This window comes from Hydra viridissima, unplaced genomic scaffold (assembly GCF_058129835.1).
Source record: "Hydra viridissima isolate aposymbiotic clone 2 unplaced genomic scaffold, HvirCarnegie_v1 scaffold_21, whole genome shotgun sequence".
NCBI classification, from domain to species: domain Eukaryota; kingdom Metazoa; phylum Cnidaria; class Hydrozoa; order Anthoathecata; family Hydridae; genus Hydra; species Hydra viridissima.
This window is the reverse complement of record NW_028324320.1, coordinates 853,046-866,291: the sequence shown is the minus strand read 5'-3', so window position 1 is coordinate 866,291 and position 13,246 is coordinate 853,046. Positions and strand designations below refer to the sequence as shown.

At 19.7% G+C, this 13,246-nt stretch overlaps 2 protein-coding genes across 10 annotated transcripts in view; one reads left to right on the top strand and one right to left on the bottom strand.

Annotated features, from left to right (window-relative positions):
- The window catches only part of LOC149876388 (uncharacterized), a 471,199-nt gene that overhangs the window by 153,334 nt on the left and 304,619 nt on the right, over positions 1–13,246 (bottom strand). The window lies entirely within an intron of this gene.
- The window catches only part of LOC149876398 (uncharacterized), a 209,502-nt gene that overhangs the window by 168,291 nt on the left and 27,965 nt on the right, over positions 1–13,246 (top strand). The window contains exon 4 of one of the 2 annotated variants that reach the window (XM_090075413.1): positions 7,083–7,194. The exons of the other annotated variant lie outside the window; for it this stretch is intronic. The gene's annotated coding sequence lies outside the window, so the exon portion shown is untranslated. Of the gene's footprint in view, positions 1–7,082; positions 7,195–13,246 lie in introns of those variants that run through there. 2 annotated transcript variants of the gene reach the window in all.

The following is a 13,246-nucleotide window of genomic DNA, read 5'->3' as shown; positions in this document are numbered from 1 at the left end:
GTTGATTTATTATACTGCGCTCAAAATAATATATATCTTCACTAGCAGCTGTTATTTTACATGTTTTTTTACCTGGTGTTATATTAGTTATAGTATAAATATATTTCATTGTTTTTAATTCGGCTGGAGGCTTTAAACAAGCTATTTCATAGGCGCGTTCTAATACATTTATTATTTTTAGCGACTTAATATAAAAAATAAATACATCTTCTTCTGTTATTATTTTTTTGCTTTTGATTGAATTATTATAAGATGTTTCTAAATTTTTACAGCCTTCTCTTATTTTAAAAAATTCTCTAACTCTATTAACTTTTGTTATATAACTATTTAAAATAACATTATAGTTTAAATCTTCTACTTTTACGCTAGTATAAAATAAATCATCTTTTTTTATTATAACCATTTTATCTTTCTTTAATATTATAATAATAATATTTATTTTTTGCTTTATTTAATATATTAAATAATATCAAAGCAAAAAAAATAAATATTATTTATACTTTATAAATAGATTAAATGAATGGAAAATTTTAATCATATTAGTTATGTTAATAAACTTATTAAAAACAGCAAAATAGATTTAAAGAATGATATGTTTGATGATACACCTTATATTGGATCTAAAAAGGTAGATTTATCTGAATATTTTTCACGAAATAGTCATATTAATGAGCATAATGGCAAAATATTTAAAAATCATAATTTGTATTTTGATAAAGATATGTTAGATGATGCAGAAAAATTACAGATGATAGATTATATTATACCAGAACTTGTTAGGCCGCAAGATAATGGTACTGTTTCATATAGTTTTGTTGGTGAAGAGCTTTTAGATGTTTTACCTGATATTGATTATATGGATGCACTTTGCAGAAATAATGAAGAAGTTAAAGCTCATAGATCAAAACCTCGAGTTGCCCCACAGATTCATAATGATAGTAGCCACGCAATAGTTGAGAATACTGGCGGCGGTAATTTTAGTTTATATAGTGTTTTCAATACCTTTATAGATAAAGCAAAAGATTTTAATAAATATTTAAATGAACTTATTTATTCTGGGGTCGAATTTGCAGAAAAAAATAATGATATAAAACCATATGATTATATAAATATACAAAATGATATAAACGTCAGAGATGAAATATTTAACTTACCTGCCGTTAATAATAATATAATTATTAATTCTAGCGAAAAAGATAATAATTATCAAGAAGATTTATTAACAAAAAATATAAATAATCTATATAATAATAATTATATATATAGAAATGTTTCTAATGTAGCGGCTAATATAAATAATAATTCACATAATAATATAGTTCATTCTAGCGACTTATATAATAACGCAAATAAAAATAATTTATATAATAATTGCAATAATAATACACATTTTTCGCCGCGTAATTTAGCCGCTATACATAATTCGCGCTATAACAGCGCCGAAATGCACCGCGGAAATGATAGAAATTTTGCTAATAATGTAGAGAGTGTGATGAAAATAAATTATAATGATTCTAATGGTTTAGGTGAATACTCGTTAAAAAACTATGATAAATTCAATGATAATATTTTGGAAAACAGATTAATTAATAAACATACAGGTAATAATTATCATTTAGATGGACTAAAAAATGAAAACGATTTTTTATATAATCATAGAAAATATAATAATATTTACGTTGATAATAATAACTATATAAATAATAATATAAATAAAGGTAATAAATATCCAGCAGATTTTAATAATTACAGCGAAGAAATGCATCTAAGAAATGAAAATACAAATAGAGCTCATAATACTAATTATAATTTAAAAAATTCCGTTAATAATAATTATAATAAATTACAACAAACAGAAGAATATAGCGTCTATCAGCCGAAAATTGTAGATAAACATGGTTATAGAGATTATAATTGGTATATTTAATAAAATTTTTCTGCTTGGTAGTCGGCTAAGCAGAAAAAATATATATTTACTGTTTATATTTTAAGTTAAACTTAGTGAAAATTTGAATTAATAAATTGTTAATAAAATTATTTAATAATTGTAAGAATATATATATGAATTCTAATATTACCAATTTTACATTTCCTGCTCAAAATCAAACACAATTTGACAACAATGAAAATTATAATAATATTGATTCCAATTCAACTTTAATTCCTGTAACAAGAACTTTAATAACAACTGCAGATAGTAAAGGTGGGCTTAAAACTAAACAAGCTAATATTTCATTTTTAGATAATGATTTAGCTAAATCATTATCAGATTTAATTAAAAACTATAATAAACTTAATCCTCATGATTCTAATAATATTAAAAATAATTGTAGAATTTTTGAAGGACCTAGTAATATTGGTAATGAAATTGTAAATCATGCAAGTAATATTGAGCAGCAGATTAATAGTAATGATATTATGTCATATATTTTAAATAATTTAAATGAAACTCATTTAAATAAAATTAATAAAATAATTAATAATAATAATAATGTTATTAATAAATTTACACAAAATAATAATCCTTTTAATAATAACAGATATAATAATAATAATATAAAAAAATTTGGTAATATTTTCCCACAGCAGCAACAGTTAGATATGAATATGATGATGCAAAATCCTATTTATGGATATAATAACAACAGAATGATGTTTAATCAAAATAATATGCAGCAACAACAAATGCCGCCTTATAATAATTTATTAACTAATCCATTACTTATGCAATCACCACAACATCAATTATTAGGAAATAATAATATTTTCCAGCATAATATGCAGCAACAATATCCACAACAATATCCTAATTATAATAATTATTTAAAACAAAATCTATTTGGACCTACTAATATGCAGCCAAATATATTTAATTCTATGTATAATCATCCTAATCAATTTCAGCAGCAACAATACCCGCTATTTATGCAAAATAATAATATAAAGCCAGCTATTTTTGATCCATATAATCAATATAGTGGTTATCCATATAATATGTATAAAAATGGAAGTTTAATACTTGGTTAATAATAATAATATAAAAAAAAATAATATTTTTTTTTGCTAGAAAAGATTTTTTTTCTACATTAATTTATTTAAACTATTATATAGCACGATTGATGGATTATTTTCATCTGTTGGTATACAGTTTATAATATTATATATAGATTTAAGCATATTTGGCTCATTTGAAAAACTTTTATTATTAGCAGTACTTGCTAGTAAAAATTCTATCATTGTTTTTAAACCTAATAACATTTTAATCTTATTATCTTCTGATATTCCTAGCCCGAATCTGCCGCTATTGTCTGTAGTTAGATCACCAACAATATCTGTTATTATTTCAGATGAGTTTAGACCATTAGATAAATAATTTATAAAATAGTCATGAAAATTGCTGGCAACAAATTATGTTGTATTTTTTATAGTGCCTGCAAATGCATTAACTGCATCTTTTTTAGATGGATGAGTATTTTTATCATTTTGTATAATTTCATTAATATTTTCCACGAAACCGCTAAGATTAGCTATCATTTCGTTTACATTGATAGGTATAAAAACTGAATACTGTAAAATTTTTTTAAGATTGTATAATATAATATAGTTATTAAATATAAAATTAAAATATGTATTTTTTTCTGCTTCTGTAGTTATTGGGTAACTATAAGCTATTTCATCTATTAATAATTTAGCATCGATATTTGTACCAATTATTGGAAAAGTATCAATTTCTTTTCTATCTAAACACTCGATTATGTTATTAAAAATATCAATCATTGAAACTAAATTTTCTTTTATATTAATAGTATAATATAGAGAATAATATTTATTACTATACATGTAATTAGAAAAATTAGATTTTAAAATACTTATCCAAATTTTTTTATACTCACTACCTATATTTTCATTATTTATATTAGCGTCTATATTTATGTCAGCTGCAGTTTTAATAAGTATAAATAATTCGTTTATATAATTTGTTATATATATTTTAAAATCGCTAACTTGCAATAAAGCACTAGTAACATTAGCATTATTTAAAATAGACCAGTTAGTTAAATATTCAATGCAGTTGTTTATACTACTATTAAAATCTTCAATGCAGTTATATATATGCGCTTGGATAGAATTATAATAGTTTTTCATTATAATAGATGTATTATAATCAAATGAAGTATCTGGATTTAATGTTATATTTTGTAATTCATTATTTAACTGTTTTAAATGATTATTCATTTCTGCTCCCTTTGACGCCATAAAACTTTTAATATGTACCTTATTAGCATTTCTGTAAGACATATCTTCTATTATTAATATTAATATGTATATTTTATACTGCTAAAAAATAATTATTTACTTATATATATATTTGATTTTCATATTATAAAAATAAAATTAACAGAAAAAAATGAGTTGCAATGAAGATCCTGATCGTGAATATTATCCTCCAATTTCACCATATATTTTTGGTAATTTAAATAAAACTTTTATAAACGAAAATGATGAATTAACAGCAGGTTTAGTATTTATCCCTCGCGTAAAATACATAAAAATGTCAAGTAATTTTAAATATTTTTATAAAATAATAGGAATGTATGATCATTATAATAATTGTAGCAAATATGATGAAATAAAAATAATAGAAGAATGTAAAAGAACTATGATTGAATTTTTAAAATTGTTTACTATTTATATTGTTCCTATAAATATTAAAAAACCTGCTCAAGAAAAAAATGAAAATTTATTTATAGTTGGTTCTGATGAATATTTCGATAAATTTAGTAATAATAAACAACTTAATATTAAAACATTTTGCAAACTTAATGAATTTTTTAAAACTATTGATTTAGAAGTATCAATATTTAAATTAAAAATTTCTAATAAAACTTTTGACGTATATACAAATAAGCAATTTACAGGTATTTTTAGTGAAATCTATTATAATAATAATGATATTTCTTCTAAATTTATAGAAGATAATAAAAACCCCGAACTTTATACTCTTTTAGGTAGAAAAGATAACATTATTTCCTACTATAATATGATTACTAATAAAACCGAAGAAATAAACACAAATATAATTATTAGTACAAATGATTATTATCAAGATTTAACGTTTTTACGTCAATCAATACTTGGTAATATAAATATTGATACTCATAAAACATATCATTTTATTCAAAAACAGTTAATATCGCAAATAGGTAATATTACAATGAATAAACATTTATATCCAGATATTATAATTAGTATTATAAATAATGCAGATTCAACTAAAATAAAAGAAATAATAAAAAAACTTCGTATTTATAGCGAACTAGATAAAATTATAAACTGGTATCTTAAATCATTATTAGGTAAGTTTTCTAATTAAAATTAAAAATAATTATTAAACAAAAAAAAATATTATATAATAAAATTTAATATTTTTTTGTTAATATTTATTTTTAATTTTAATTTTTCTAAAAATAAACAGAAAAAATAAATATTTATTTTTTATTTTATTTTATTTTATTTTATTTTATTTTATTTTATTTGTTTAAAAGTATTTCTAATATGTGCTACAATATCTTTAACTTTATTTAAAAAATCTTTTTCTATTTCAATTACTTCAAGATAATCCACATTATCTATAACCATTCTAAATAAAATTCCATAAATTTCTTTATAATGTATTAATCTTTTATATAATTCTAATAATTCATCGCTAATAAAATTAGATATTGAATCATCATTATAATCAGTAGTAATAATTGAATCTAATATAAAGGATAAATTATTATTACATCCAAATAAAGAATTATAATAATTTTCTGAACTTATATCTATTTTGTTATAAATTATATCGTTATTTTTATTTCTAATTATTAACTTATATTCATTTTCACCTAATATAGTATATATATCTTTTTCTTTTTCTGTTTTAATAATATATTTTGAAAGTATAGATTCTTGTTTATTAAACTCTTTTTGTAATTTTTCTGTTAAGTCTTTGCTACATAAATTTTTAATATATTTTTGATCAAATTCTAAATAGTATATTGGTACTTTTAAACCTAATTTACAAAAGATTTTGTTTAGATTATAAAAAGCTACAATATTACTGAATTGATTTTTTTTAAATTCTTCTATATATTCTTTATCGGCGCAAGAAATACTATTTTTTGGATTTTCTGTATCAAAAACTTTAACTACTATAATATGTATAGTAAAATATTTTAAAAAAACGTTTAAGTTATTTTTAAGTTCTTCTTCTGGATTAAAATTTGTTTTTTTGCTATTATTTTTATAATAACTATGTAAGGCTAATATTTTATAAAATAATTCATATTTTTCAGGAATAATTTCAACAGATTTTTTCTTAGGTATCAAAACTAATGCGCTAATAAGATATTTATCTTTTTCAGTCTGATTATATACTTCATGTATATAAGCTTTAATACTGTTAGGGTACGGAAGAAGATATTTAGATTTATTAGACATTTTTTTTTTTAATTTTAATTTCGCTCAATTAATATATTTTAATTTTAATATTAATAAAATCAAATAAATAAATAATAGCAAAAAATAAATATAAAAAAAAATATATAATATTATTTATTAACATTATTCATTATCTTCTTTATAATCATTATCAGGTTTTAATAATTCTTCTTTAACTAAGTTAACAGCTTCAGTTAAAGGATTTTTCTTATCTTTAATTATTTTTTGTAAATCCAATAATAAATCTATATTTTCATGTTTATCAATTATAGTTTTATTTGTTTTATATATATTTTCATGTAATGCTTTAATTACATTAAATTTATTATTTCTAGTATTATCTTCCATAATGCTCCTCAAATCTTGAATAATACGTAATACAGTTTTTTCATCATTATTCATTATGATACTATCTACTAAACTATATATATCTGCTATAGTAATTTCTCTATCAGTCAAAGGTTCATTTCCTGGCATTAAACAGTTATGTAGTTTAAGTAATTTTTCTTTAGTCAGATTTTTATTAAGAGTTTCATTAAAAGTATCAATATAATTTAATAGTTTTTGTTTTAATTTTTCATTTTTCTTTATATATTCAGACGAAACATAGGGAAAGACATTTTCGAGCAGATAAGTAGAAGATTTTAATGGTTTAATTGAATCTGATATTTGTGTGTTTAAAATTCTACTTAGGCATTTTTTTCTTTTATCTAGACTATTTTCATCTGTGTATGGAATTTTTACAATACAATTAATAAAATTAATTATATCTTCTTCTGTTAAATCTTCAGAATAGAAGTAAATATATTCAAGTATTCCAGATAAATGATTAATATAAGTAATTAATGTTTTATATATTAATTTAGAAATCATTGTAATACATGGCATATATATTTCTGCTAAACCTTTATTACATTTTTTATTTAACTCCATTACTGCATTTTCTATTGGTATAATATTTTCACGATATTTAATTAGCGATTTTTGTTTATCGGCATTATAGCTTTGTTTCCAAAAATCACGAACTAATTCATTTATTTTTAACTGCAATTCAGGTGGTGAAAGTATATTAATTACTTCTTTGCAGTTTTCTGTTACACTCATAAGAGCGCCAGATGGAGTAGCTATAGCATTTATATTTTCAAGCAGTGAATATAATATAGCACTAATATCACGTATTTTATAGCTACTATCTAAGCAAGCAATAGATACTTTATTAGATTCGCCTACAATAAAAGGTATATTAGTTAAAATTCTAGTCGCGATAATTGGATCTATAGGGCCGATTTCAGGCGTCCATAGTTCAGATATTATATCTGCTCGTTTAATATAATCTTCAGTTCTGCAGATTAAAGTTTTAATTCTAATCATAATATTGCTTAATTTTTTGTTAGCTTCATTTTCTTTTTCCGATGATTCATTATTACTTTTAATTTTTAAGTATACATCTAAATCATTTAACATAATTTCTACTTCAGCTATTTTATCTTTCATTCCTTTAAATTCAACCTGAGCGGTTTTTACTTCAAAATTATTATTATGAGTAGTTAAATAAGGATTATTAGATAGCTCGTTAAAACCTTCTATCAGTTTTTTAATTCCTTCTACGCAGTTATTATAATTTCTATGATCTATATCTGTTATAAGTCCATTTCTGCTAGTTGAAATAAGAATATCAGTATATTCTAATATTTTATTAACTGCTCGCTTACATTCTTTAAGAATATAGTCGATATTAATTTCACGTTCAATTTCAGCGTAATTTAATATAATATTACTTTTAGCTTCATTTTCAGCGCGAGTTTTATCATCTAAAATATCATAATTAAATTCAATAAATTTTTTAGATAAAATTTCACCAATATTTAATTGTTTTTCGCCGTTATCATAAAGAACATTATCACTATAATTAAAATTATTTTTAATAGCGAAATTAGTAGCAATTGGTACAACAAAAGATTGAATTCCATTATTATTAAAGTATTTACTAATAACTGTAGCTCTATTTCGCGCGTCAACATCATCAGCTCGTCTATATTTAGAATACATATGAGCGCTTAAAACACATAAATAATCAGAATGAATAGGAGCAGTAAAACTAGTAATAGTAGTTAGTCTATTTTGATTTTTAGCTTTAAATTCATTTAAACCTTTTAGCTGCGGCTTAAAATTCGCCAACATAGCAATAGGATTAGATAAAACTTTCTTATCTTTACTGTCTTTAGTTATACAGCCAACATTTTTATATACTTCGTTCAACATACTAGCCGCATCATTTATATATTCAGACATTTCTTTATCAGAAGCAAATTTTTTTGTAAGTTCAGTATCGTGCTTTGTATCAGGAACAGGAAATGCAAATATTTCTCCAATAAATTTTTTTACTGCATTTATTTCTGTTTTTTTCATAAAATCATTTTTTGCTTTAATTTCTAGCTGGTTAAACATATATAAAATAATTTCTTGTGTTGCTCTTAATCTTACAGCTTCATTTACTGTGCTTTTATTATACATAACAGCATAACCAGATTGACAGTCTGGATCTTTAATTTCATCTGTTTTAGATTCAGGAATAGTAATAGTATTAGTAAATTTTGCGTTAATTATTTCTTTATTACTATCTAATAACTTTTTATATAAAACTTCAGGCATAATTGGATCTTCATCTGGCGAATAACTGCTAACTGAAATATATTCAGGTGTATCAGATAAAAAGTAATTAGAATTATAAGAAGAGCTAAAATAATTATTTATAGAATCTAAGCTAATATAATTAACTAAAGTTTTAATATCTTTTCCTTCATTTATTACAAATATAGTATTTTTTTCAGCTAAAGTACTATTTTTATTAGATTTTTTATTGCTAGGATTTTGAGCAATATAGTCAATTATTTTAATTATGTTAAGATTATTTACTTTATCATCTTCTACTACTATTTTTTTATTAGCATTAGCATTAAAACATTTATTTTGTATTTTATTTTGCGATACACCTAATATATCATGAACTTGAGAAGCGATATTAATTCTTTCTTCTTTAGTAACATTAGGATTAACAGCTATTTGTAAATGAAGATCTTCATTATTAGTATTTTCATTATTAATTTCTCTAATTTCATTAATTTTATTTTTAAATTTTTCCAGAATTAATTTTTCTTTGTCTTTAGTTAATAAAGATAAATTAGATAATTGCGGTGCTAATTTATTATCATAAGCAATATTTCCTATTTTTTTTGCTTTATAATTTTCTTGTTTAGACATAATTTAAATTAAATAATAAGTTTATATTTTAAAGATAATTCAAATTTAGCCGCAAATATAGCATTGTTGAGAAATAATTAATATTTTATTTAGATAACTAAATCTTCGCTGAGAAAAAAATATATTTAGTAAATTAATTTTAGCTAATTAAATTTTAGTACTAAAAAATTATATTTATATTATATTTACTAAAATCATTTTACTTTTTAGTTTAAGTTAAAAAGAAAATAAATATGTTTATCATTTTGATTTATCTTTCAATATTGTTAAATAAAAGTAAAGTATTCCATAGATTTTACTTCAGTTAAGTTAAAATGTATCAGAATTATAATATTGATAATAATAATAATGAAATTTCTTTAACAAAAGATTTAGTTATAACTGATATAAATTCAGGAGAATTTTGTCGTGATAATTATGATCAATATACAAGTAATGGAACTATTATAGCATATATACCAAAAAAAATATATTCTAATTCTTATAATGATTATAGTAAAAATAAAAAATTATTATTTGAATCAAATATCAAATCCATACTTAAACTTGATATAAATAAATTTAATTATAGAGAATTATTTATAATATATTTACATCATATAAATAAAACATTTGAAATAAGTATGACAGATAAAGTAGATTATTATATATATTATAATGATGATAATTCTGTTATGTGTCGAAAATACTTCACTTGTAATAATGAATTATTATTAACAGATGATAATAGATGCAAATATATAGAATTATTTACAATATCAAACAAAATATTTGAAAAAATTAAGACGCCACAAATAATTTATAATTTACAATATAGTCAATATAATAATACATTTATAAATAATAATTATTTTTGCGAATATATTTATAATAACTTAGAAAATATTTTAGAAAATACAAAGAAAAAAATAATTGTAACTGTAGGAGAACACAAAATTTTACCAAAAATAAAAAATTGGTTAGAAGAAGATAAAACTGACTACTCAAAAGATGAAAAAATTTCTATAAACATTTTATATGATATAAAAAATTTTATGGGATTACATTTATTAAAAGATAAAGAATATATATCTATATTAAAACTATCATCTGAAGAAATAAAAAAAATAAATGATTTTATAGAATATATTAATAAAGCTGCAGATGAATTTGTATGTTAAATTTTAATTTTAATTATTATAATATATAAAATAAAAAAAAATAATTATATTAATTATTTTTTTTTATTTAAATTATTTAAAATAATTATATATACATATATATATTTAATTTAATTCTATATAAGATCTAATAACTTTTTACATTTTAAAAAATAATCTATATTCATATTTTCTAAAGAAGATTTTTCTTCTAATAATTTATATAATTTTTTTTTATTAATTAATATATCAGTTAATGTTTTTAATTCACAATAACAACTACATGAATTAGTACGACCATCTGCAATTACTGGAACTATTCCAGTTTCTCCTAATGTGATATATTTTAAACATCTATCAGCAGAAAACAATTCAATAGTTAATCCTAATTCATATAGTTTATTATTTATTTTATGTATTAATGTATTTATATGGTTTTGATTAATAATATACCTATTATTATTATTTTTCTTTTTTGTTTCTTTTTCTAAATATAAGTAAAATCTTTTATTAAATTTATATATAATATTTTTTTGAATAACATTTAAAACTTTATTATCATCGCAAGAATTTATAGATACTAAATTTATTATTGTATCTAAGTTATCTTTATTAATTATTTCTGAATTATTTATAAATATAGAATCATCTTTATTAATAGTGCCAATATAAAGTTTTAATCGACTATATTCTTTAATATTATTATTATCATCTAATATATCAAATAAAGCAGTTCCTATACATAAATCTCCATCTTCATTATAAAAATTTTCATAATTGGAATAATCATAATATGTAATACTACTTATAATATTCATTTTTATTTATATTATTTTATTTAGTAAACATTTATAATTATAAATAATAAAATCAAACAAATAAACATATTTAAATAATATATATTTTTATTTTATTTATAATATAAAATTTTATATTTAAATAATTGTTTTTTTAAATTATTTATTAATTTAATCTATTTAGAATAAAATTAAAAAATAAGCAGATATAAATAAAATTAACAAAAAAATAATTATTTAATTATTTTTTTATTTATATTGTTATTAACGTTTAAATAATTATTTATATTTATATATATATATACGATTTAATTCTATAAAAGATCTAATAACTTTTTATATTTAAGAAAATCATTTATATTTATGTTTTCTGAAGAAGATTTTTCTTCTAATAATTTGTATAATTCTTTTTTATTAATTAATATATTAATTAATTTTTTTAAATCAAAATAACAATCACATTTATCAATAGTATAATTAGATCTTTGTGTATTTATTGGTTTTTCTCCTAAAGTTTTATATTTTAAAGATTTATCAGCGGAAAATAAGTCGATAGTTAATCCTAAATTATATAAATGATTATTTAATATATGTGTTAATATATCTATATCATTTTTATTTTTACTAATGTCATAATTATCACTTTGAGAAGATTTTTTCATTGTTGTTACATCTACATATAAGTAAAAATTTTTATTAAATTGATCTATAATATTTTTTCTAATTTTATTTAAATCTTTTTTATTATAATCTATAGATGCTAATCTTATTATTTCATCTAAGTTATTTTTGATTATTTCTGAATTTTTTTGAGATACAAAATTGTTTTCATTAAGAGTACCAATATAAAGATGTAAATAACACCAAGAGTAATAAGATTTATTATTATCTCTAGTAGTTAAATCAAAAAAACACTCTGATAAACATAAATTTTTACATTGAGAATTATCATTAATACTGATATTACTAATAATATTCATTTTTATTTATATTATTTAATTTAATAAACATTTATAATTATAAATAGAAAATTCAAACAAATAAACATATTTAAATAATATATATTTTTATTTTATTTATAATATAAAATTTTATATTTGAATAATTGTTTTTTCTAAATTATTTATTAATTTAATCTAGTTAGAATAAGATTAAAAAATAAATAGATTATAAATAAATTTAGCAAAAAATAATTAAATAATTATATTTATATATTAGCGATTAGCAGTAGCTGTTTATAATCTTTAAAATAAATTTTAATATTTTTTTCTTTTTGTATTCCTTACAATTTTTTTCTTTATTTTAATTACAATTCACGCTATAAAGATGTTTTATTAATTAATACTTTAATTAAAAATTCTAATAAAAAAGCAAATTTATATTGAGAAATTATTAATAGTAAATTTAAATAAATAAATAATATAATATTTAAAATTTAATTAGCAGAAAAAAAATATACATTTATAGCTATAAAATATTTTTATTTCTTTATAATACTTTGTATTTTAGTTCATAAAAAATGCTATATAATTATTCTTATTTGTATTTTTAAATTTATCTTCAGTA